Raw genomic sequence first — 25,584 nt, forward strand, 5'->3', positions numbered from 1 at the left:
TTACTATGTGCCATGCAGTTTTCCAAGTGCTGGAGCACATATATGTTAATCAGATCAGACACATCTCCTGTCCCTCAGTCTAAAGTAGAAGGGAGAACAGGTATTGAATCCCCATTTTTGCAGTTGAAGGAACTGAGGCACAGAGAAGTTAAGTAATTTGCCCAAGGACACACAGCAGGCAGATGGAAGAGCCAGAATTTGAACCTAGGTCCTCTGGCTCCCAGGCCCATTCTTTATCTGTAAGCTCTTTGTGGGCAGCAAATGTGTGTGCTATTTTGTTAAGTTGTACTCTCCCAACCACTTAGTACAGTGTTCTGCACACAGTAAGTGCTCAATGAAGAGGACTGTCTAACTGACCAGGCCACACTGCTTCTCTGTTATAGTGTACTCATCAAAGCATTGAGTACAGTGCTCTGCACATAGTGCTAAATACAATTCATTGATAGAAATTTTGTTCCCTATTTAATTAGCTTATAACTCAGTTAAACAGCACTGGCAGTTTTGAACCAAGTAAATTGGTACAGCTAATGAAAAACTGCCTTAGTCTGAAAGGATATGGGAAATTTATACTGAATATTTAAGTGAGTGTAAAATGAAATTTAAGAAAAAAATTGACTTGAAAACCCAGGTCTTTTTGTTAAACTTCAACTATGGGAAAAGTCACACTTAGAAAACTGCATTTTTGAAGACATAGCTGGTAAGAAATATCCCCCAGTTTGTTATTCCAAAGCAAAGAAATTATTAAACAAACAGAACTTTATTATATGGGTCATTTCTAAACATTAATCACCCAGCTGTGCATATTATTATGTAGTTCATGATTGGTCAGACTGAAGCTGGCCAGTTAGCTCAGTCGGTTAGAGCGTGGTGCTAATAACGCCAAGGTCACGAGTTTGATCCCCGTACGGGCCACGCATTCTTCAACTTGTACTTCCCAAGTGCTTAGTACAGTGCTCTGCACACAGTAAGCGCTCAATAAATATGATTGAATAAATGAATGAATCTCATAATTAATCCAGCCAATAAAAATGAGTATTCTTTCTTCTGCCAATAAATACAATAGAAAAGTAGGGGGCCTGTTGCATTTTTGTTACTGTCGTTAGGTTGAAAGCCTACTAAGTTTTCTTACTTACTTGTACCTACTAAGTTTTCATTTCTCTCTCATTTAGATTATCAGTTTCCCATTCCCCCCGTAATTATTTCTTCAATTCACCCTTTTTTCTCTTTGACCATCAGAAAATTGTCTTTCTAGGTTTGGAATCTACCAGAAAATTTGATTTTTTTTCTTGTTTTCTTTTAACAAGTTATTATTAAAGTACTATTCCTAATCGTAGTTACCAAAATCTCTAATAATACAACACAGATTAGAAAATAGTCAATGAAAAAGCTGAAAATTTATGATTGGCCATGGAGGCATAAAAGCAAACTTTATAAGAGTACTGCCTTACTGTGACTCCAGGAGAAACACAATCCAGGGATACAGCCATGATGGTTTGCTATTTTGACCCAAGTTGCAGCAACCCCACGATACATGCAGTCCATGGATAAAGACAATATTGCTGACAATCTGACAATCCAGAGATCATTGCAAGATGCCAGTCCCAAAAAAAGGTATATGGTTTTTCAATCACCAGTTAACATTTTGGGATTAACAAGGCCTGCATTAATTTTACAGAAAGCTGATGACTTTTAAAAATGATTAAAGACCCGGATGAAGAGAGGAGTTCAAAGATGTGAATTGCTGTTCAGGAGGAGTTGGCCTGCTTCAAAGCACTTTGTAGAAGAAAAAAGGGCTGCTCAATTTAAATTGGGCAAATTCTTCCTAAGACTTAGAAACCACCACAGTGGTAACGGACAAAGCTTCTATATTTGTCACCTCCTAAATTATACTAAACTCCTCATTTCGTTGTGTCAAGCTATTCTTTAAATTACTCCAACAAAGATTAAGTACCAGTTTAGTGATGCTTAATGTAACTGTATATAGCAACCGCAGGGATTTCATATTATTTTTCAGAGGTTGTAGAAAAGAGTCCAATATATTACTTTTAAGTCTGTAAACACACCCCATGATACATCCACATGTTAAAGAAAAAATGGATGCATAGTGGGGTCTGCGTGCATCAATCAATCAATGGTATTTACTGAGCACTTACTGAGTGCAGAGCATTTTACTAAGTGATTGGGAGAGTTCAGTACAACAGAATTGGTTGATATGATCCTTGCCTGCAAGAAGCTTACAATCTAAGTAAAACTTGGACTATTTCACTGCTGCCCATGTACCCAAAGAACTTCTTTGCTTTTTCTCTTGGCTTTTTTATATTCCCATTAGAAAAATAAGTGGATGATTTCAGAAACAAAAGACTGCTCGCCAAGGTTTGGGTCCCGACTTAGTATGAATGTACTAGAGTCTTTAGGATAAACTATTTCTTTCATTTCTAATTGCAATGCAGTAAATCAATGAATGAGGTAAAAACAAGACACTTTTCAAGGACATGGGACTAAGCACTGCCATGATGGTGGTAAATAAAATGCTTCCTTCTGTTGAAATTTCTCACTGACTTCATGGATGTAGGATCTTTGGAAATGGTTGGTCTATGAGGCAATAACTAGACTAAGGAAGCAAGGCTTGTGAACCAAAATGCTGACAGAAGTTCAGAAAAAACATCCATCTGCCAACCCTGCTACGGACTTGTAACAGACAGGGAGAAAAGTTTTCTTTCTCATTTAGGAAAAAAAAATTCTCGAATTCTAAAGGTTGAATTCTGCCCAGGATTGCTTTTTTCAAATACCCTTAGTACGTATGTCTAAGTCCATATGTCTGATCATCATGGTCCCAAAGCCAATCTTTTTTACTAACAGTTCCCATCTTTTTTTTTTTTTCCATGTTAATGTCTTCCTTAGTGGGCAACCCCTAGAGATATCCAATTCAGTCTGTATAAGTAACAGGGCAACAACAGCTGTATTGAGGTATCTAGCAATCAAATATGTATCATATGGGTACCAGGAGTAAGCCCTCTCAGATGCTCCAAATTAACAGAATTGAAAATTTCATCTTCAAAAATATGGACCCCCTTCAGAATGTAACATAGGATAAGATCCTTCTCCCATAAGCATTAAAAACAGATTTAATCACTTACCCCTCAAATTAATATCTGCATAGCAAGTGGAAATAGAAATGAACTTCTTAATCTGGGCATTGCACTATGAACCTAGAAGTAAACTGACAAATGGTAGTGGCTGCTCATTGAAAACTTCATTCAACATTCTTCTTAGAAGAAATTGAAAGCCTGAATCTTTTAAAATCCCAAATTTTTCCTAGGTTACAGTTAGATGCCTTGAGGAATTGGATAAGGGAATTGTATTAAGATAAAGGTAGTGTCGCAGGAGTATTACTTCAGAGCATGAAAGGGGACATTTCTCCTACCAATCCAACTAAGCTGCCATTGTGAAATCACGTTATTTCAATTGACCCACCAACAAGTGACTTTGGCAATGATAATGCTCTATTTTTCTAGCGTAATATACTTGCCCATATTAATGCAGAGGATTCCTAGTAGCTGTAGAATAGAGAGCTGGGAGATTCAGACAAGAGCAAGTGAACAAAGCTCCCACTCCAATAAAAGGACTATTTTCTTCTTTCATGAATGTCCATGTGAGATGAGAAAGGATCTTATCGTGTCTCAAAAATGTGGTGGCTCAGAATGAGTTTTATTTTTAGGAGACACATTCCTTGACATGGAAATATTTCTCCTAAATTAGGGCTAGTCTTTATTGGTTTTGCAAATAGCGAGGTTTAATCATCCATCTGTGATCCTGGATGCAGAACGTTCTTGACATCTCTACAGCACTGTTGGTTGTGCTAGGTTGGATCTGGTATTCCCGAGTGGGAGAGGAGTGGATGTCCCTTAGAGCCTCAGCTGAGGTCACCAGTACCTATACATTTCTGTGCTTTCTCAATTTTGGTCTGTTCTTCTGTCTTCTATGCCAGCCTGTTTCTCCTAAGGATGAAAAAGTTGTAATGGAATGTGTCACTCTAGTGAATTATTGCAGTGAAGACTTAGAATGCGTTAGCATTTCCCCTGCTTGTGTAACAAGAGGCAGATTGGTCTAGTGAAAAGCATATGGGATGGGAAGTTAAGAGAGTTGGGTTCTGCTTCCAGCTCTGTCACTGGACCACAAGGTGAACTTGGGCAAGTCACTTGACCTCTTTGCATCTGTTTCTGTAAAATGCAGATCATACTTGCTCTTCTTAACTTTGGGAACAATATATAGCACCTAAAGGGTTTTCCGCTTTTCTAGATATTTTGGAATACTTACCAATGTGTACGTTTATGAGGAAATATACCCATGATACGTCCATGTTTTAAAGGAACACACAGTCACTGTATTGTGGAGTCCTTTAAAAGACACAAATTAATTATGCTAAAATACGTATTTAAGCTTAAATTGTACTTTTTGTGAGGCTATATTGAACAAATGATTCAAGATTAAAGTGGCATTCATTTTGCAATATTTCTCTCCCTAATTACTGCAATTTAATTGCCTCAGTGGCTCACTTTTTAATTGTTTGCTTTTCTTTCTATATCCTTATTCATGTGGAGCATCTTGCTTTTTCTTCTTAGAATGCCTCTTGGCTCCCACACTTTTCAAAAAATACTAAGAACTAAATTGCTGCAGCAGAGCTTACTGGCAGGTTGGTAGGCCTTTATTGTAATGGCATGAGCTTTAGCCAGGGTATCATTAAACAATACAACTTCAAGTTGTTTTGTTGGTTTAACTTTTACACCCACTCTGAGCAGACTAATCTTGTCCACACATTCATTTCCTTCCTCTTTGTCCACGACCAAGCTTCCTCTTAGGGCTCTTGCCTATTCTCTGTGTTAAACACAAAGACACAGACACATACACACACACCCATATACATGCCCATTTAAAATTTCGCAGATCTGGTCTCTCACTGAAATCTACTTTTGTTTTCCATAATGATTATTTCTGCACGGGGCAATCCTAAATGAATCTGTTTCAGAATGTTGCTGATAATACCTGACTTGTCAGCCAAATGCTAGGTAGCTAAGGCTTGAGATCAGTACCTTTAACTGCAAGCCAGCACAAAGTGGCATTCATTCATTGTCATATTCATTGAGCACTTACTGCACACTGTACTAAGTGCTTGGAAAGTACAATTCAGCACAAATCGTTGTGTTGAAACCATAACAACAGGGTACATTTCCAGTGAGATTTTCTTCTTCTGCCTTCCTGCTGATGGACCCGGGTGACTATCTGATTGGCCACTGGTCCTTGGAGCTGCTAGTGACTCTGTGCTGATCTGTCCACCCAGACATCTGCCATCAGTCTAGACTGTGAGCCCACTGTTGGGTAGGGACCGTCTCTATATGTTGCCAACTTGTACTTCCCAAGCGCTTAGTACAGTGCTCTGCACGCAGTAAGCGCTCAATAAATACGATTGAATGAATGAATGAATCTGCCGTGGAATCACTGGGGTGCTGGAAGGGTAAGGGAATCAGGCTGAAGAATAGAAACGCTCACAGCCTGCCAATCAGGTAAATGTCCTGACTTCAGAGTTCCTGGTGGAAAATGGATTCCAAAATACTGTTCTGCTTAGTGTAATCCCCAGCTGGAACTTAGAGCAAGGCTTGACCTGCAGATATTCAAATTGAAACCAGAATTAGCCCCTTCAGACATGATTGCAGTCTGCTGTCCATTTTCCAGGTAGGCAATACCTCAAAATTCTAATAACTCAATCAATCGTATTTACTAAGTGCTTACTGTGTGTGGAGCATTGACCTAAGTGCGCGGAAGAGTACAGTTATAACAGAGTTGGTCGACACATTCCCTGGTCACAAGGAGTGTACAGTCTAGAGGAGGGACTCAGAGTTGGCTTTTCAGTTCTAGAGCTATGATCCTAGGCACGTTGTCTGCCCAGAATTGTACTCAATCAATAGCTGGATGGACTGGCAACCTAGCACAATGTTTGGTCATCCATGAATGTGGGAACAGCCCTATTAAGGAAATCACAGTCAATTAGGCTGACTTCATTTTCTCAAATCAGGCTCACAGGGTTCAGCTCCTGTCATTATTTAATATCTCGTGCCATTTGTTATGTACATCTTGCATGCTTGGCTCTGTACTAAGCACTGGGTGCAGATGCAGAGATATTTCCACTGGGCTATCAAATAAATTGGGGGAGAAAAGGCACAAGAAGGAAAAGGATGAGATGCATTTAGCAAAGAAAACAACAAAAGCAACAGTGCATTATCACTGATGGGGGAATAGTTGTTGTACTCATCTCTTTGCAAGACAGGGCCATCCATTACCTAAAGTACCACACTCTACCCATTCCTAATGGAGGGAGGGCACATTTCTTGCCATTCCAGTCAAGAAGAGGTAGGTCTTCACCTGGAGATGGGAGGAAGATCTTGGAGAACTTCCACCTCTAGACTGTAAGCTGGTTATGGGCAGTCTATCAACTCTGTTATATGGCTGCACTGTACTCTCCCAATCACTTAGTACAGTGCTCTGCAAACAGAGAGTGATCAATAAATATAATTGATTGACTGTAGGAGAGGGGGTAAGAAGAAAGACCCCAATTCTTCATCATTCATTCATTCAATCGCATTTATTGAGTGCTTACTGTGTACAGAGCACTGTATCAGGTACCCTCCCCAAGAAACTCTGTTTCCCGAGACTTCAGAACCTTTGAAAGCAGAGCGGAAGTCGTTATCAGAGGGTGAGTGGTTTAAGATGGTGGTTAGGAAGAAACCAAAGTAAAGGGAAAGTTTTTTCAGAAGGTGGAGCCAATGCGGTCAGAGGCACAGATAGAGAAGGAAATTTTGAAAGCTTTCTTTTTGCTTTTTTTTTATCGTATTTATTCAGCACTTACTATGTGCCAAGCTAACAGCTGGGGTAGATCTAAGATAATCAGGTTGGAAACAGTCCTCGTCCCACATGGGCTCACAGTCTGAACGCCCATTTTACAGATGAGGTAACTGAGACAAAGAGAAGTTGGGTGACTTGTCCAACATCATCATCATCATCAATCGTATTTATTGAGCGCTTACTATGTGCAGAGCACTGTAGTAAGCGCTTGGGAAGTACAAATTGGCAACATATAGAGACAGTCCCTACCCAACAGTGAGCTCACAGTCCAACATCACACAGCAGACAAGCAGACAGAGAAGCAGCATGGCTCAGTGGAAAGAGTGCGGGCTTGGGAGTCAGAGTTCATGGGTTCTAATCCTGCCTCCATCACTGATCAGCCGTGTGACTTTGGGCAAGTCACTTAACTTCTCTGTGCCTCAGTTACCTCATCTGGAAAATGGGGATTAAGACTGTGAGCCCTACGTGGGACAATCTGATTACGTTGTATCTCCCCCGGGACTTAGAACAGTGCTTGGCACACAGTAAGTGCTTAACAAATACCAAAATTATTATTATTATTAATTATTATTATTGTTATTATAAATGAAGGAGACAGGATTAGAACAGAGGTCCTCTGACTCCCGGGACTGTGCTTTATCCTCTTGGCCGCGTTGCTTCCAGTTGGGAGTTTTCTTCTTGGGAGACATCTGGGAAGAATGAGAAAGTGGATGTAGATGTAGAAGGGAGCTGGAAGTTAATGTGGAGTTGTTTGGAGGTCTCATGCCTACTGATTTCAATTTTATCAGCAAAGTTATTGATGAGTGCATCAGGATCAAGAGTGTAGGACAGTAAAATACTGGGGATTTCAGAAAGAATTTGAAGATCTTGAATATCTTGGAGGACAATTAATTAATTAATTATGGTATTTGTTAAGTGCTTACTATGTATCAGGCACTGTACTAAGAGCTGGAGTGGATACAAGCAAATCCAGTTGGATGCAGCCCCTGTCCTGCATGGGGCTCACAGTCTTAACCCCTATTTTACAGATGATGCACAGTTGAGGAACAGAGAGGAGAAGTGACTTGCCCAAAGTCACACAGCAGACAAGTGGCAAAACCAGGATTAGAACCCATGATCTTCTGACTCCCAGGAAGAAAGAGAGAGAGAGAGAGAGAGAGAGAGAGAAATATGGAAAGAGAAACTCAAACTTTGAAACTTCTATCCTAAAGAGAAAGATGCTGCAGATCTATGTGTCTCCATGCTCTGAATAGAGGCAGGAGAATGAAATAGAATTGACAGGCTATCCTGCTATTCCAATGATAACTGCAGAATTCTAATGACTTTTGTGTTTCCACTTTGTCTCTTTTCCTTATCAGTATCTCGCATTTCTCTCAAATTCCTAAATAACCTCTAAGTCAGAACAGTTTTGCCCAGTCCTTAGGGTGCAAAAATATAGAAATAGTGTAACAGGTACCATCCTGCTCTTACAGCCTGTCCCTCCTTAGCAACCATGCAGTAAATTTTGTTTTCCCCCCACTAAGGTATGTGTGAATTAACAGTGACCAGCATAGGAAGCTCTCAGGCAATTGGGAGGTAAACAATCTGATCAGCATAGACCTGCAAAAATAAATGATTAGAAGAGGGCTTTGTATGTCACTGAGATAAATTGCTATACCCCTTTATGTTCTACATCATAGACTTCTAACACATTCGCAATGTGTGTGTGTCATGTGGACATGAGCTATTTTTCAACCTCCCACTCATACTTCCTTCCTAATAGCAAATTGTTCCAAAATATCTTGTCAGCAGGCCCTTGATGCTTCTCTAAGACAAACTTGAATCTGTAGTCCATTGCTCTTGTTTATTTTATTTCCAGTGCCTGAGCACTCATCAGACATATTATGTAAGCTTATCGTGATTTAGTAACAATGGTTTCAACCCTGAACTGAGCCTTTAAATTGAAGCATCACATTTCAGCCGAACGGTATAACTTCTATCATAAATTCTAGATGAATTTTCTCTGGTTTGATTTTTTTTTTCGTTTCAGCGAAAGTTGTTAGTATCTGTGTGAATACTTGGCATTAGGCAGAACTACTTAAAGACAAACCTACTACTCTTTCTCTCCTTTTTTGTAAACCCCTTGAGGGCATGTAGACCAATTTCTATTGTAATTAATCAGTCAATCAATCAATTTTTTTTTGTTTGCTTATGGGAAGCAGCACAGCCTAGTAGAAAGAGCTTGGACCGGAGGTTAGATGACCTGGATTACAAACATAGCTCTTCCACTTGTATTTTGCGTGACCTTGAGCAGGTCACTTAATGTCTTTGTGCCTCAGTTTCCTCACCTGTCAAATGGGGATTCAGTACTTCTTCTCCCTCTTACTTCTACTGTGAGGCCCATATGGGTTAAGGACTGTGTCTGAACTGATTACCATGTATCTACCCCACCACTTAGAACAGTGCTTGGCACATACTAAGTGCTTAATAATTATCACAATTCTTCTCATTATTATTATTATTATTATTATTAGCAGAGAGTGGTATTGAGCAGGTGGGAGAGTACAATAGCAATGGTAAAAATAATTACTGCCGAGTACTTTCCCAAGGTTTAGGTATAGTACTTTGCACACAGGAAACATCAATTAATGCCACTGACTTATTACAATATGATAGATCTATATGGAAGGGAAAATCATATGAATTCTGATCTATGCTCCAGCTTGCCCGACCATTGCAAAAGACCTATTTTCTGAGTTCAGTTCATGGATTGTGGAATCATCCATTTTCCCCCTAAATCCCTAGCCCCATCCCCACAGTTCTGGGGCAGGACATGGCTCTGCCACCCTCGCTCATACAGCTTCTGGTTTACCAGGCTGCCCCACTGCTTAAGTCACAAAAGCGGTTAAAGCCATTCATTTGTGGGAAGAGATAAAAATGCAAATGAACTCCAGAAGGAACCAAAACACAAATGTCCCCACAAACAGCTAAGTTTCACTGGATGTAGCCTTTAAATTTTAAGGTTAACTGGCTTTTGGGTGCAGACATATGGCATTTGAAAGCTGGCACATTGCGCATCATTCTGGTGGTCCTGTTTTCCCTCGAGTCTGAAGGAATAGCTTCAATATTGATGGCATTTAATGATGGCATTTATTAAGTGCTTACTATGTGCAAAGCACTGTTCTAAGTGCTGGGCACAGTGGCCAGCCCAATAACCTAGAGTTAACACAGAGTGACTTCTCTGGTTTGAATAAAATCAATCAGGGCTTGGAAGCTAAGAAGCCTGTTTGGATGTAGAAGAAAGAGTGAATTTTAGTGATACTGTGAAGGTAGAACAGATAGGATTTGTTGACGAATTGAATATGTGGGTTGCATGAGAGAGATGTCAAGGAAAAAATTGAGGCTTATGATACAGTGAAGATAATTGTGCTATCTACAGTGATGGGGCAGCCAAGGAGAAGACAGTGTTTAGGTGGGAAGATGAGGAGTTCTGTTTTGGATGTAAAAACTTCACAGTGACAGTGGGACCTCCAATTAGAGATGTCCTGAAGGCAGGAGGAAATGTGAAACTGCAGAGGAGAGATGTCTGGGCTGAACAAGTGGATTTGGGAATCATCCACATACAGAGGGCAGTTGAAGACATAGAAGCAAATAACTTATTCAAGGGAGTGGGTGTGGACGGAGAATAGAAAGGGGACCAATATCTTGAGGGACTCCCATAGTCAGAGGGTAGGATACAGAGTGGGAGCTGGTGAAGGAACCTGAGAAGGAGTGACCAGAGAGACAGGAGAACTAGGAGAGGACAGTGTCAGTGAAGCCTAGGTTGGATGATGTTTCAAGGAGAAGGGGGTGGTCCACATTATTGAAGGCAGTAAAGAACGTGAGGAGGATTAGGATGGAATAGGGGTCACTGATTCGGTGCAAGTGACAGATAATCTTTCTCCAGACCCCAAATATGGGGAAGATGAGCTTTCTGAAGTTAGAAGGGGAATTACTCCTCATTCAAATAATGAAGATGAAAAGAGATGGTGTTGCCCAAGTTACATCAACATTTTAAGAGGTTTTTGGCTGCATGGATGGTCCAAATATACCATCTAATTGCTAAATCTGAATTGAATAGATTTGATAATGGTATTAGTTGTCATTTCTTTTCACCAAATTGGTATTTTTAATCACTTTGAGAAGCAGCGGTGCCCACTGGAAAGAGCCTGGGCTTTGGACTCAGAGGTCATGGGTTCAAATCCCGGCTCCACCAATTGTCAGCTGTGTGACTTTGGGCAAGTCACTTCACTTCTCTGGGCCTCAGTTACCTCATCTGGAAAATGGGGATTAAGACTGTGAGCCCCCCGTGGGACAACTTGATCACCTTGTAACCTCCCCAGTGCTTAGAACAGTGCTTTGCACATAGTAAGTGCTTAATAAATAAATATCATTGGAAAGAAAACAGGCCTGGGAGTCAGAGGACCACTTGTCTGTTGTGTGACCAAGGACAAGGCACTTAACTTCTCTGTGCCTCAGTTACCTCATCTGTAAAATGGACATTAAGACTGTGGACCCCATGTAGCACATGGACTGTGTTCAACCTGAATATCTTGTTCCTACCCCAGCACTTAGTACAGTGCCTGGAATGTAGTATGCAATTTACAAATACTATTTAACAACAACAAAACAACAACAACAGAAAGGAATTCATAGGTTACCAGGATGTTGGGTTTCTGGGGAAAGTGTCATTATGGCTATTAGGGTCTTCTGATTTATCATTTCCAATCACTCACAATGTGGAATGCACAAGTGCTCAGTAGGTCTTAAGCTGCACACTGGCTCAAAAATAAATTTGACAATTTGATGTAAAGAGATTTCAGAATTGAATTCCCCATTTTTGTTATTTTAACCTTCTTCAAATGCGAATGGTATTGAGTTCACATAATGAAACATTTTCAGAGGAAACCGAAAATCCCTCAAATCAGACGAGAGCTGGAAAACACATTTTAAGATGTGTGAGACTTTTGGATGTAGGAATTGTAAAGAAATAAACATGTGCTTCAGTAAAGTAGTATTCCTCTGATTTTAAAGACATTAGAATAAGTTAAACATTGACCATTTCTCATAAGAAATAAAAAGACTTTAAATACAAGTAAAGTTCAAGGATAAAATTAGGTGTACACACAGCTAGAAAATATTAAATTGAATGAAAGCTATTTAGACAATCAATTAATGATTAGCATTTTTTTAGTGCTTACAGTGTGCAGACTACTGTAGTGACCACTTGGGAAAGTACAACAGAGAAGGTAGACACGATCTCTGCACTCAAGGATCTTGCAATGTAGTCGGGGAGACAAGCATTAAAATAAATTACAAGCAAGAGAAACAACACAGTCTAAAGATATAGATTTAAGTGCTTGTTGGGATGTGTAAGTACCTAAGAAAGTACAGACTCAAGTGCATAGATGATGCAGCATGCAGGGAAAATATTGTGGGGAGATGAAAGATTAATCTGGGTAGGCTTCTTGGAAGATATAATAAGTATTAAATAATAATAATTATAATGGTATTTGTTAAGCGCTTGCTATGTACCAAGCATGGTTCTAAGCACTGGGGTAGATACCAGGTTAGGTTGTCCCATGTGAGGCTCACAGTCTTAATCCCCATTTTACAGATGAGGCAACTGAGGCACAGAGAAGTTAAGTGACTTGCCCAAGGTCACACAGCTGACAAGTGGTGGAGTGGGGATTAGAATCCCGGACCTCTGACTCCCAAGCCTGGGCTCTTTCCACTAAGCCATGCTGCTTCTCTATTTCTTGTTCTCACTGTCTGCCAAGCACTCCGAGGGTAGATACAATATAATCAGGACAGCCACTCTAACCTACATGAGTCTCACTGTCTCAGGGGAAGGGAGCAAATTGTCATTTTGCAGATGAGAAGATTAAAGCATGGGGTTGTGACTTGATTGCTCAAGGTCACATAATCAGGATTAGAACCCAGGTCCTCTTATTCTCAGACTTGCGTTCTTTCCAATAAGCCATCCTGGGATTGATTTTAGAAGAGGGAAAGAGTGGTGGTCTGTAGGACACAGAGGAGGAGGGAGTTCCAGGCAGAAGCAATTTAGAAGTAGCAAATTCTGGTTTAAAAGAATTGCACTTATAAAAAGCCACAAAAGATTGAGCAAAATATTTCCAAAATCTTCAGTTCCATGATAAACCAGAATCTGACTTCTCCTTCCTAATTGACTCTGATACTCATTGTACCAGCCAGCTGCCCCAGACATTTAACTCTCTCCTTAAATTTCCTGTACTTTCCCCCCCTCCCCCTACACCATCTCTTTCTTCTAAAGACCTCGCCACAATACTTTGGCAACAAAATTGAAACCATCAGGCGTAATCTTTCTAAAATGTCCTCTGCTCCTCTCCAATACCGCCCCCACCTCCTCCACCCTCTTTGACTCTCACAATATTCCCAGCAGTATCTCAAGAAGAGATCTCTTGCCTCCTCTCAAGATCTACCTTCTTCCATCTGCACTTCTGACCCTAACCCTTCATACCTTATTAGAAGCACTCCTTCCATCTCATCTTCAACCACTGATTCTTCCATGGCTCCTTTCACACTGCATTCAAACATACCCATATATCCCCTACTGTACAAAAAAGTCTCTTTTGACCCCACCGCACCCTCCAATTTTCACCCCATCTCCCCAGTACTTTTTCTTTCCAAACTCCTTGACCTTGTTTTTTACACTCACTGTCTGTTCTTCCTCTCCTACATTTCTCTCTTTGACCCCTCTCAGTCTGGATTTTACTCCCTTCACTCCACTGAAACTGCCCTCTCTAAGGTCACTAATGACCTCCTTCTTGCCAAATCCAGTGGCCTCTGCTCTACCCTAATATCCTCAATCTCTCAGTTGCCTTCAACACTAGCCACCACCCTCTTCTCTTCCAAACATTATCCAACTTTGGCTTCGCTGATACAGTCGTTTCCTGGTTCTCCTCCTCTCTAACTGGCCACTCATTCTCAGTGTCTTTTACCAGCTTCTTTTATGCCTTCCACCTTCTAACTGTGGGAGACCCTCAGGGCTCAGCTGTGGGTCTCCTTCTACTCTCCATATACACCCACTCATATGGAGAACTCATTTACTCCCCTGGCTTCACTGCCATCTCTACATGGATTGTTCCCAAATCTGCCTCTCCAGGCTTGACTTCTCTCCTCTGAACTCTCACATTTCCTCCTGCCTTCAGGACAACCCAAAATAGAGGTATTCACTGACATCTCTAACTTGACACATCCAAAACAAAGCGTCTCCTCTTCTCACCCAAATCCTGCCATACCAGTGACTTAGCCATCACTGTAGACAGCACCCTTATCCTCTCTGTCTCACAAGCCCTCCACCTTGCTATTATCCTTGACATCTCTCCCAGTCAAATCACATATTTGGCCTGTCTCCAAATCCTGTTAGTTTTACCCTCACAGTATCACTGGAATCAGCCCCTTCCTCTCCTCTTAAACTGCTGCCACACTGAGCCAAACACGTGTCACATGCTACTTTGATTATTGTATCAGTTCCCTGACTCATTGGTTATTGACTTCTCTGCCTTCTGTCTCTATCCTCTTCAGTCCATGCTTCATTCTTTGGCAGGATCATTTTCTGGAAAAAAACATTCAGTGCATGTCAGCACTCCTCAAAAATCTCTAAAGGTTGCTCCTCCAATTCCATATCAAACGTGAACTCCAGGCCATCAGCTGCATTCAATCCGTACAAATACTCTTTGAACATAAACTTCTCACTATACCTCAAATCTCATTTTTCTCTCTAGTGACACCTTGCCCATGTTTTCTCTCTGGCCTAAAGCTTCCTCTCCCTTCATATCCAACTGACCACCGTTCTCCCTGTATTCAAAGTCCTGCTTAAATTTTACCATTTACAAGAGGCCTTCCCTAACAAGCCCCTCATTTCCCCACTCTATTCATCCTGCCCTCTGTGTCATTTATGCACAAGGGACTATACCCCTTAAGCAATTAAAGCTCGACCAATCCTCATTCCCCCAGCAGTTATGTACATATAGTCTGTTGCTTCCTCTTACTGTAATTTACTTTAATTTCTGTCTCCCCCTCTAGGAACTGAGCTCTTTGTTGTACAGGGATTGTGTCCACTAACTCTACAGTATTGTATGCTGCAATTCAATTAGTTTCTTGCCCTATGCATAGTAAGTGCTCAATAAATACCATTGATTGATTGACTGATTAATTAGGTAACATGGAGCAATAATAATGGTATTTGTTAAGCACTTACTATGTGCCAAACACTGTTCTAAGCACTGGTGTAGATTCATGGTGATCACCTTGTCCCATGTGGGGCTCAAAGTCTTAATCTCCATTTTACAGATGAGGTAACTGAGGCATAGAGAAGTTAAGTGACTTGTCCTAAGTCACACAGCTGACAAGAAGTAGCATATAATAAAGAGGTTTTGTAGAAAGAGTGGAAAATTTGATAAGCTTCACAAGGTGAGATCAGTTTACAAAGTCAGAGCTGTTTGAAAGGTGTTTTATAACTCAGGAGGTGGAGTTGTATGGGTACTATTTCGTCATTTCTGAAAAGCTATTATCTTACATAAAACTACTTCAACATTTTGAGCCTAATAGAACAACCTCATCTACTGTGCTCTCTTTGGATAGGATAACAAAGCAAACTGAAAATGAAAGGATTAAATTTAAAAATAGAGATTAGATCATGAAGTGATTTTAAAATACTAAATGCTTCCATCTTATTTAGATGTATTCTGTGAAGCCTCAGTCCAGTTCCACAAATCAATAATTCACACTCAAATGATGCATCATTTGTTGAGTAGATCATAAATCTGGGAGATTAAAATTTGTATTTGATGAGTAATCTGTTGAGGAAATATAACCACTTTACTCACCCACTGTGATTTTAATTCAATGCCCTTAAAACTTTCCCTCTCCCAGTATTGCAGGAAAAAGAAAAAATCCTTTAAAACTTAGCTAAAATAGCCTGTCTTGGAGTACTGCTCAACAGTCCAACAGATTCAGCTTAGGGAAACTGACATCAGTGACATCAGGATGGAGAAAGACCATCTCAGTGACCCCTCAAGACATTTTGCAAGCCTGTCTTTCGATGTCTACAGGAGAGATCCGTCGCTTCTACAGGGTAAGCTCTCCTCTTTAGGTGGCAATTTTAGCCATAAAACATGATAGAGTAATGTACCTAGGTAAATTTTCCCATTGTATCTACAGTATTAGGATAACAGACCTAAGAAGAGAATCCTGCATTATCTGCACTAGAAATGTGTCTCTAGACCACTTCTCACCCATCCAGTAAAGGCAGTGTGTTTGGCTAACTTTAGCAACTTGACCTAGAGATCCCTGCTAATGAAAGGAACCTTCCTAAAAGTCCCCGAGAACTCATCTCCTTGGATAATTCTTCAGCATACTATTTATAAAGCCTTTGGTTACAGAAATAGCTAGAGAGGGGATAAATTGGCTTTTCTCAGGAATGGCCTGGTTAATCCTCTCCTGCCTTTTTCTTCATTGGATAGAAGCAGGTGAGTCCCTTTCTGCTCTCTGAAGTGCTCTACCTGGGGGAATTTTGTTTCTTTCTTAGCTGTAGCCATCTCACATCCTCCAATGGGCAAGTGTCCATTCACAGAATGTTTGTATAGTAAAAATTAAATAACTGCTAATCACTAAAGCAATTAAATGGGAAAGAATTAACTCGAGAGAAGTTGGATAGGATGGGATAATGGAAAAAAAAAACAAGAAAAAACACAAAGGTTAGGAGAGGTTGACCTGTATCCAGTTGGAGTCCTCACATTCCAACTTAATAATAATCGTATTTGTTAAGCATTTACTATGTGTCACGCACTGTATTAAGGACTGGGGAGGATACAAGCAAATCAAGTTGGAACCTGCCACTGGGCTCACAGTCTCAATCCCCATTTTACAGATGAAGTAACTGAGGCCCAGAGAAGAGAAGTTACTTGCCCAAGGTCACACACTAGACAAGTGGCAGAGCTGGGATTAGAACCAATGTCCTTCTGATTCCCAAGTCTATGCTCTATCCACTACACCATGCTGCTTTTCTCTAAGATGGGACAGAACTAGTAGTGGGGAGGAGGCATGGCAAGTGGAAATAATGGAAGATCCCTGTTCGGGGGGGAAAAAATATTCCCATTTTTATTTCTAAATCCCATCTGCTCTCCCATGTTTATTATTATCATTATATTATGATTACAAATAATACTAATTATGGACTGTAAGACCCTCTGTAAACTGTAGCCTCCTGTAGACTGTAAGCTCCTTGTAGTCACCTATCAATTCGGTTGCACTGTAATTTCCCAAGTGCATAGCACAGTACTCTGCACACAGTAATTTCTTAATAAATACCATTGATTGATTTGTTTAGCAACTTACTTTATGCCAGGCACTGTATTAGGTTTTGGGGTAGATACAAATTAATCAGTTAGATACAAAGGGCTAGTACTCTAGCTAAGAGGAAGAACAGGTATTGAATCCCCATTTTTCAGCTAAGGAAACTGCTGTACCCCCAGTGAAGTTACTCAAGGAGGCCTTCCTTTATTCCCATCTGTTTTAGGGAAGTGATGGCTCTAGAATCCACTGTCACTCCCATTCTTTCTGCTGACAACAGGCTACATCTATCCTGGAGCTCTTTCATTTTTCAAAACTTCCAGACCACACCCATCCACATCTTCAGAGCATCCCTGGAAATCCCACCTTCTCTAGGAGACATTCCCCAATTAAACCCTGCCTTCCCAGCTCTCAACTGTCTTTCAACAGTCACCCATAGCATATAGATCTGTACATATTAGATTTCTACATGTTCTCAATCTGGATATAGTTAGGCTAATATACCAATTTATCCTTCCACAACAGCTGTAGTTGTTTTCATTCAATCATATTTATGACTAACCTGTGCAGGCTGGCCTTCCTGTTAGACTGTAAACTCCTTGAGGGCTGAATCCTTGTCTCTTACTCAATTGTATTCTCCCCAGCACTTACTGCAGGGTTCTACACTCATTAAAAACTAGTGGTTGATTGATTGATTGATTGCCTGGGGAAATCTTGAAGTCCCTTTCCATTCTGCACTGATATTAAATGCAGAGGTGTACTTCCCTTATCCCCCCTCAGAGCACACCTGGGCAGACTCCAGTGCTCTACCAGTCTTTACTACAGGAGGGAGAGTCCAGCAGAAGCATATTCATTCCATTCCTAGCTTGGGCAGTGGCTAGCGAATGGAAGGCAATCTGCTACAAGTCAAACTCACCTGTACTGGGCAGCAGCAGAATGGGGAGAGAGTCGGGGGTGGAGACTCAAGCATATTGTGCAGAAGGAGGCAATGGTAAACCGCCTCTGTATTTTTACCAAGAAAACTCTAGGGATACACTTCCAGAACAATTGCAGATGGAGGTGGGCGTTCTGGGAGAGATGTGTTCATGGCATCACTATGGGTTGGAGACGACTGGACAGCATAAGTCAAGACAAGACTTCCCTGCAGGGTCAAACCATCTGTTCATCAAAAGGAGTGGAAGAAGAGAGATTGGGTGGGATAGGAAAAAGCCTTCCTCACTATTAAATTATTGGTCCTGTGTTTTCCTGAGCTCTCCCTGACCAGTTTTGGCATGCCAATATCAGCTATGCCCTTTACTTTAGAGTGAGTCAGGCTAATCATCGTGCTGACCTAAGCGGTCTAGTTAGGCTTCACACTAAGTAGCATATTGAACAGCTACTCTAAAGGCTTGATTCAATGATTTTAATATACTATTTCCCCAATGGCAGTTAGGCGCCTAGACCTGAAGGGAAAGAGGAAATTTTTAATGGTGAGGAGGGGCGGGGTGGAGGATCTGACTTTTTCAAAGTGATTGTTATAATTTGCTGCTTCAGCAATGGCCTTTTAAATTAAATTTTCCCTGTTGGGAGATAGTTTGAAATCATTCCTCTCCAAATGCTTTTCATAGGTTTAAGCCCAGGAAAATCAGCAAATGGCTACAGGCAAGAAAGCTGAACTACAAAAAAATGGAATAACAAATGGAAAAATGTCTCAGCAGAAAAAAATCTGGGTGTCTGGTCATGAACCGGGGAATTGCCACTATGTTGGTAATCGATTCTTATAAAAGAATCATGGGAATTCTCCTTAAAGAGACAGAGAAAAGTAAAATATTGAGAAGGAAAAGAAAGTTCAACCACTCCTGCTCAGTCCTAAAATTTAATATGCCACCTTCCCGAAGATATTTGCATTTGTATATTGTAAGTACCACCTTGTTGGCATTAAGAGATAGCTGGGGAAATCTGGGAGTGTTCACATAAAAGAGAATGAAGCAATCTCATTATAAGTTTTCAAACTTCGTTGAATGTTTGTTACAAACTTTTTTAAGATACCATGCTTGAGTGAAACCTAATTTACATGGGGTGCCAAAGTGTGATAATTTTCACATTTCCAGGCTACCAGGGCCCAAGAACAGCACTGTATAATGAAAGTGAAGAATACGAGATTTCTAGGAATGAGTTTCAGAGAAAATAATCATCATATTCTATCCATCTTACCAGGGATATGTGCTGTATATAGAATATATGCCAACAGTTTCATTTTATATTCCTGTTTTCACCTTCTACAGCCTTAGGTATTTTCAGTAAATATGAAAAAACGGAGCTTCATTAGTCTGGCAATTTTTTTTATAACTCTGTCACTTGGGCTATATACATGGCTGTACTGCAGAATTCGCCTAAGAATAGACATTGTTTCTTCTCATTGGGGAGTGAACCTGCCAAAATGTTATTGCTATAGGAAATCTAAGTCACACTGGATTACCACCTGTTACTATCTACTAGATAATTATTATATTTCTTTTAATTAAAAGCAAGTAAAATTAATATCAACTCCAAAAATAATCTCCCCCCAACAAAAAGACTTCTTTAAATTTAAACTCTTTACAGGTAAACACATCATTACCAAGTAAACACAAATAAGCACCTTCAATTATTTTTATGATACTATGAGTAAAGCAAACATAACAAATTTATAAAGGCAGAAGAGAAAATATTGAACCACAGAAACGACAAGTGTGTCTATTAATGTGGGATTTTAACAGATAATTCTCATATCATGGGAAATAAAACACATATCATTGTAGTAACATATTTCCTTCCAGCAGTTTGCAGGCTTAATACATCATTCCACACCACTGCATAGTTCTAGACTGTGAGCCCACTGTTGGGTAGGGCCCGTCTCTATATGCTGCCAACTTGTACTTCCCAAGTGCTTAGTACAGTGCTCTGCACACAGTAAGCACTCAATAAATACAATTGAATGAATGAATGAATAAAACTGTTTTAGTTTCTGCATATGGAGAAACTGAGAGAGGAGAATCATGGTTTTTCCCAGAAATCTACTTTAGTGTCAGGACTGGAATTAGTCTTTAAGAACATCCAGGCAACTCAAATAGCAGTGACAAGAAAATTTGATCTGTTTTTAAGAATGGAAGAATTAGGAAAAGTGTAAGTGCTTCTGAACTTTAAGACAATCCAGTGGGGAAAAGCAAGAGAGGTATTCACACAATATATGTATAGTATGTTCTCATATTTCAGGATGACACTACTGATAGTGAGATCCTAAGCATGCATGTGCCTGGATAGACCTGTTTCGCACTTCTTGTGCCCAGACACTTCTCTCACCCCAAGCTTTGGTCTGCAAGTGCAAGAATACTATCACAGATTAGCCTATGTGCCTCCAGGCACATGCATGTTGGTCTGAGAATTCTGATTCATTGCCACTTGTGGTTATGCTCTGTTTTCAAATCTGCCTCTGAAGTCTCTGCTCAAAGAAAGAAATACCATCCTTAACTGTGGGCTGAGTATATGCCTACCAACTCTGTTGGATTCTCTCAAGCAATTAGTACAGTGCTCTGGACACAGTAAGTGCTCAATAAATACACTTGATTGACTGATTGCTGCCTGACAAACTGATTTGTCCATTCAGTTGTAGTCCACAGTCATCAGCACTTTTGGAGATTATGCCTCATATGTCTTTAAATGGTTTGTTCTAATCTTTCTGTTTAAGTATGAAAAGAGACTTCTTGTTCCCAGACACTTCTCTCACCCCAAGCTTTGGTCTGCAAGTGCAAGAATACTATCACAGATTAGCCTATTTGCCTCCACCTTTACCATCTGAATTCTCATTCACTTCATTTTTTTTTTCTTGTTTTTGGTCTAACCCACCACAACTAACTTTAATGCTGAAAAACGGAGATATTGTGTATTTTTCCACAGGAGACATTCATTTTGCCATGCAGAGTTTCACTTTGTGATCACACTAATGAAACTCAGCTTTAAATCTCTGGATATAAAGGGACCACCATCCTCGTGGACTCTCACACCCGTGTCCTTGGCATTATCCTCAGTTCATTCTCTGATTCAACTTAAGTATTCATCTTTATTACCATCATCTGTGACAGACATAACTTATTGTTTGATTGGTGACATGATTTCCTAGTCTTCTAGAAATAAGTTACATAAGCACTCCCTCCACCAATATTTAAAAAGAGTTTCTATTACAGATTCTAAATGCTTTTTAGAAAATACCTCACTTTCTCAAATAAGCTTAAAAATGGAGCACTGCTTAACTTCTATCGCTTGTTTCTCAATACCTGACTCTTTCTATGTAAATAACTTGTTATATCAATCTCTCAGCCTATAATTCTTTTTCCCTGTTGACATTCTATCTTGACAGACCACTGATTTTGAAATAAAAGGGCAGTGATGGTCTCTCCAAATGTTTTCAAGCATTCGATACCTTGGGAGTGGATGCTCCTTCTTTTGTGTGCTTTGAGCTACCTAGAGTATGACCTAAAATATGTCTGTTGCAATCAGTGTTTTAGTGGCAAGAATTTAATTCTGAGACGTTCCACTGGTTTTAGAGTATATCAAAGTCACTGATGTTTCATTCTCTTTATACAGTGAAAGGTGTATTTCCTGTTGAGAGATAGATCCTTCATTTTGAAAGTTTGTCTAACATTATCTTTAACAAGAATTCCAGCTAATAGGATGCAGAAAAAACAGTTTGAGAATATTCTTGGACTTGGGGTCATTAGCAGGTGTTTGATGAATTATTGGTCCAGTATCATTAGCCTTATGATCACAATGGTACCTACAAGAGAACCTGGGTTTTTCTTGGGGTTTTTTTCCACCTCCCTTGGCAGCAAGGATCACCTTGCTCAAGGTGATCATCAAGAAAGGGTCATCTTTCTCAATTAACTGCCATGCTACTCTTTCATCCTTCCCTACCCCAATTATCTTTCCAGATTCAACACCTCTTGTCAATCCATGGTCAATGCTGGAAGCCAGTTCCAACTCCATCTGCTATCATGAGACATACTGTGATGACAATTCATTGCAGAAACCCTCTAGCACTTCTTTCTGCTTATGAATTGGGTATGTTTTCATTCACTCTAAGCTCTTGCTGTGTAGTATTTGTTCTATTTTGACAAACAAGCATCAGTAATCCCAACAATATAGACTCCTTTACTTAAATGATTTATTTCTGTTGTGTTATTGGTAGAAAGCAGTGGCCTTGAGTTTGTTGAACAGATTTCTGAAGAATTATTTTGAAAGAAAGGAAAGGGAATTTTTCTGTTCTGTTTGCATCCTCAGAAATTTAAACTGTCTTTTTTCCCTTTTCCTTGCGGCATTTTTGAGGCCATTTGTCAAATGAGAAGATCCTTAAAGAGTTTGACCTCTTTTCAAGTGTTTGTCTTAGTTACTTTTTTAATGGCTCTGTCCTGTTCAGGAGTTTATGAAGATTTTGCTTAGGAATTTTTCAAGATTTTCTGTTTGAATTTTTTCAAGTATCCTTTCATTCCATTAGCTTGGGTTAGACAGTTCAGTTCCATGAGGTGACTTTTCAGATTCATTCCAATTCAGTCCCTGAATGCTCACCTACTCTCCTCTTCTCTGGAGAGAAGGTCACTGCTGGGCCTGATACCATGCAATAGTAGTTGTCATTCTGCTTATGGGCTTTGTAGATCTTTGACAAAAGGATCGGTCAAATGATCAGGCCTGGAAGGCCATATGAGTTTTTTTATAACAATTGGACAACGTGTCATTATAGAAGTCTTATAAAGGCAATCTTTTTAATACTTATAGTTATGAGAGGAAAAAACGAAATTGTCTTTTTATTAATCTAAAACATGACAGTGCTTATTAATCTTCTTTTAGTAAACAAAATTGAGAGAAAGTCAAAGGGAGGTATTTCGCTGGAATGAATGCCTGAATATCAAGGTTGGCACTGGTGTTTGAAATTTTAAGTTGGGCTTCATTTAGTTATAGATCTTAGGTGTCCCAAGCTTTGAAAAATAGAATATATTTTCAAAAATGAGAGGGAGTGTGTGTGTGTGTGTGTGTGTGTGTGTGTGTGTGTGTGTGTGTGTTAGACAAAGAGAGAAAGATAAAGGATTGCTGTACGGTGAAAGGAAGGGTTGCAGGTTGAAAAACATTTCTTCATCCCCATCTTGACGTCATGCCAGAGACTCCCTTTCTCCTGACTTGACATGGATCTCTGAACTCTCCATCCCACAGCTCCTCTTAGAGACAGGTTTTGGATTCCACAGTTTCAATGGCATTGAGTTATCGTGGCATGAAGGCATAAGAAGCAGCGAGGCTTACTGGACCAAACACAGGCTTGGGAGTCAGGGGTCATGGGTTCTAATCCTGGCTCCGCCACTTGTCTGCTGTGTGACCTTGGGCAAGCCACTTAACTTCTCTGTGGCTCAATTCCCTCATCTGTAAAATGGGACTGTGAGCCCCATGTGGGACAACCTGATTACCTTGTATTTACCCCAGCACTTATAATAGTGTTTGGCACATAGCAAGTGTTAAACAAATATTATTATTATTATTATTATCAATCCCTGCAGTGTTGCTCTAATCAAGTTGGAAATGTGGATCGATCCTTCAGTAGTATTTAGCCTGCAAAGCATTGTACTAAGTACTTGGGAGACATGAGCTCTTCCCTCAAGGAGCTTACAATTTAAGGGAGAAGATAGACATCAGAATAAAATACAGGTGGAGGGAGCAACAGAATTGAAAGCTATGCACCAATGTGCCATAGGGATGAAAGGGCAGGGTGAATACCTAAGCTCTTAGGAGAAGTTAGCCTAGGTGATGTGGAAGTAGTGGGGAATGTAGGATAGGGGAGGAGAGATCAGTCACGGAAGGCTTCATAGAGGAGATGTGATTTTAGTAGGGCTTCAAAGATGGGAGAGTGGTGATCTGACAGATATGAAGGGGAAGGGAGCTCTAGGTAGTGGGGATAGCTTGAACGAGGGGTAGGTGGTGAGAAAGACAAGAAAGAAGCACAGTGAGTAGGTTGGAATTAGAGGACTGCAGTATATGAGATGTGTTGTAGGGGGAGAAGAGTGGGGATTGGTAGAGGGGAGAGAGTAGATTGAGTGCCTTAAAGGCAGTGGCCAGGAGTGCATTCGTCCTGCAGCCACACACCCATCCACAGGAGAACTGATCATCAGGGGCATATACTTTGAGCACCAAAGACCAAGCAGCTGATTTTATATAATATTCACTACATATGTATGTGTGTGTGTTGTCTTAAAAATACTAAAGCTCTTTGTTACAAAAGTTCACATGTGTGTAAAATTTAATACAACTCACCATACGCAACCCTCATACTTTCAGGCTAATGACACAGTGAGAAGATGAAAGCTATCTTCTCAGAAGCACTTAAAATGCATAGCAAAGATATTTATTTTGAGGCCAGAATTATTCCAATAGGGGTTCTCCAAACTAGCTCTAAGGAAAGACCACTTATCTTATAACACAGTATTTGTGTTTTTGAAGAAGCCCACATTTTGGAAGAAATTGCATTGTAATACTCAGACCTTGACTGATTTCACACCTGTCCACTCTCAAGAAAACTGCTAGATTGGAAGCTCCGCTGAGGACAGGGAGTGTGTCTACTTAGTCTGTTGTTCTCTTTCAAGTGCTTAGTACAGTGCTCTGCACATGGTAACTGCTCAATATATAACATTGACGATGATGATGTTCATTATACATACTACCATTTTATTTCATAATAATAATAATGATGATGACATTTATTAAGTGCTTACTATGTGCAAAGCACTGTTCTAAGTGCTGGGGAGGTTACAAGGTGATCAGGTTGTCCCATGGAGGGCTCACAGTCTTAATCCCCACTTTAGAGAGGAGGTATCTGAGGCACAGAGAAGTTAAGTGACTTGCCCAAAGTCACACAGCTGACAGTTGGCGGAGCTGGGATTTGAACCCATGACCTCTGACTCTAAAGCCTGAGCTCTTTCCACTGAGCCACGCTGCTTCAGTCCACTCTGGACCAACATGCTGCCCTTTGTGAAGAGCATTGTATCCATAAAGACGCACGTTGTGAGAAGAACGATCACTCAGTTGAAACTATGTCATGACAAAGTAGTTTAAAGCAGAACTTGCTAACTTTCCAAAAGCACGTTGTTGAGATGAAACGTTTGCCTTATTTCTTTTCGTTACAAGTCTACACCACTTTCAGTTGTGTGACGATTATTCGCTGTGGGTAGGATAGGATAATGATTTGAGTGTTTGTGGAGGCACACACGTTAGTGACCTCTGGTGGCACCTCAGGAACTCTGTGGTCAAGATGGGAATCTGAAGGGCTGACAGCATCTCAAT

The 25,584-nt window shown here is 40.3% G+C and overlaps 1 non-coding gene across 1 annotated transcript; it reads left to right on the forward strand.

Moving 5' to 3' along the window:
• Positions 1-838: 838 nt before the first annotated feature.
• Positions 839-912, forward strand: TRNAI-AAU. The gene has a single exon. It is a non-coding gene; the product is annotated as a tRNA-Ile (tRNA).
• The last annotated feature ends 24,672 nt before the right edge of the window (positions 913-25,584 follow it).

Source organism: Tachyglossus aculeatus, chromosome 23 (genome assembly GCF_015852505.1).
Source record: "Tachyglossus aculeatus isolate mTacAcu1 chromosome 23, mTacAcu1.pri, whole genome shotgun sequence".
Taxonomy (NCBI): Eukaryota; Metazoa; Chordata; class Mammalia; order Monotremata; family Tachyglossidae; genus Tachyglossus; species Tachyglossus aculeatus.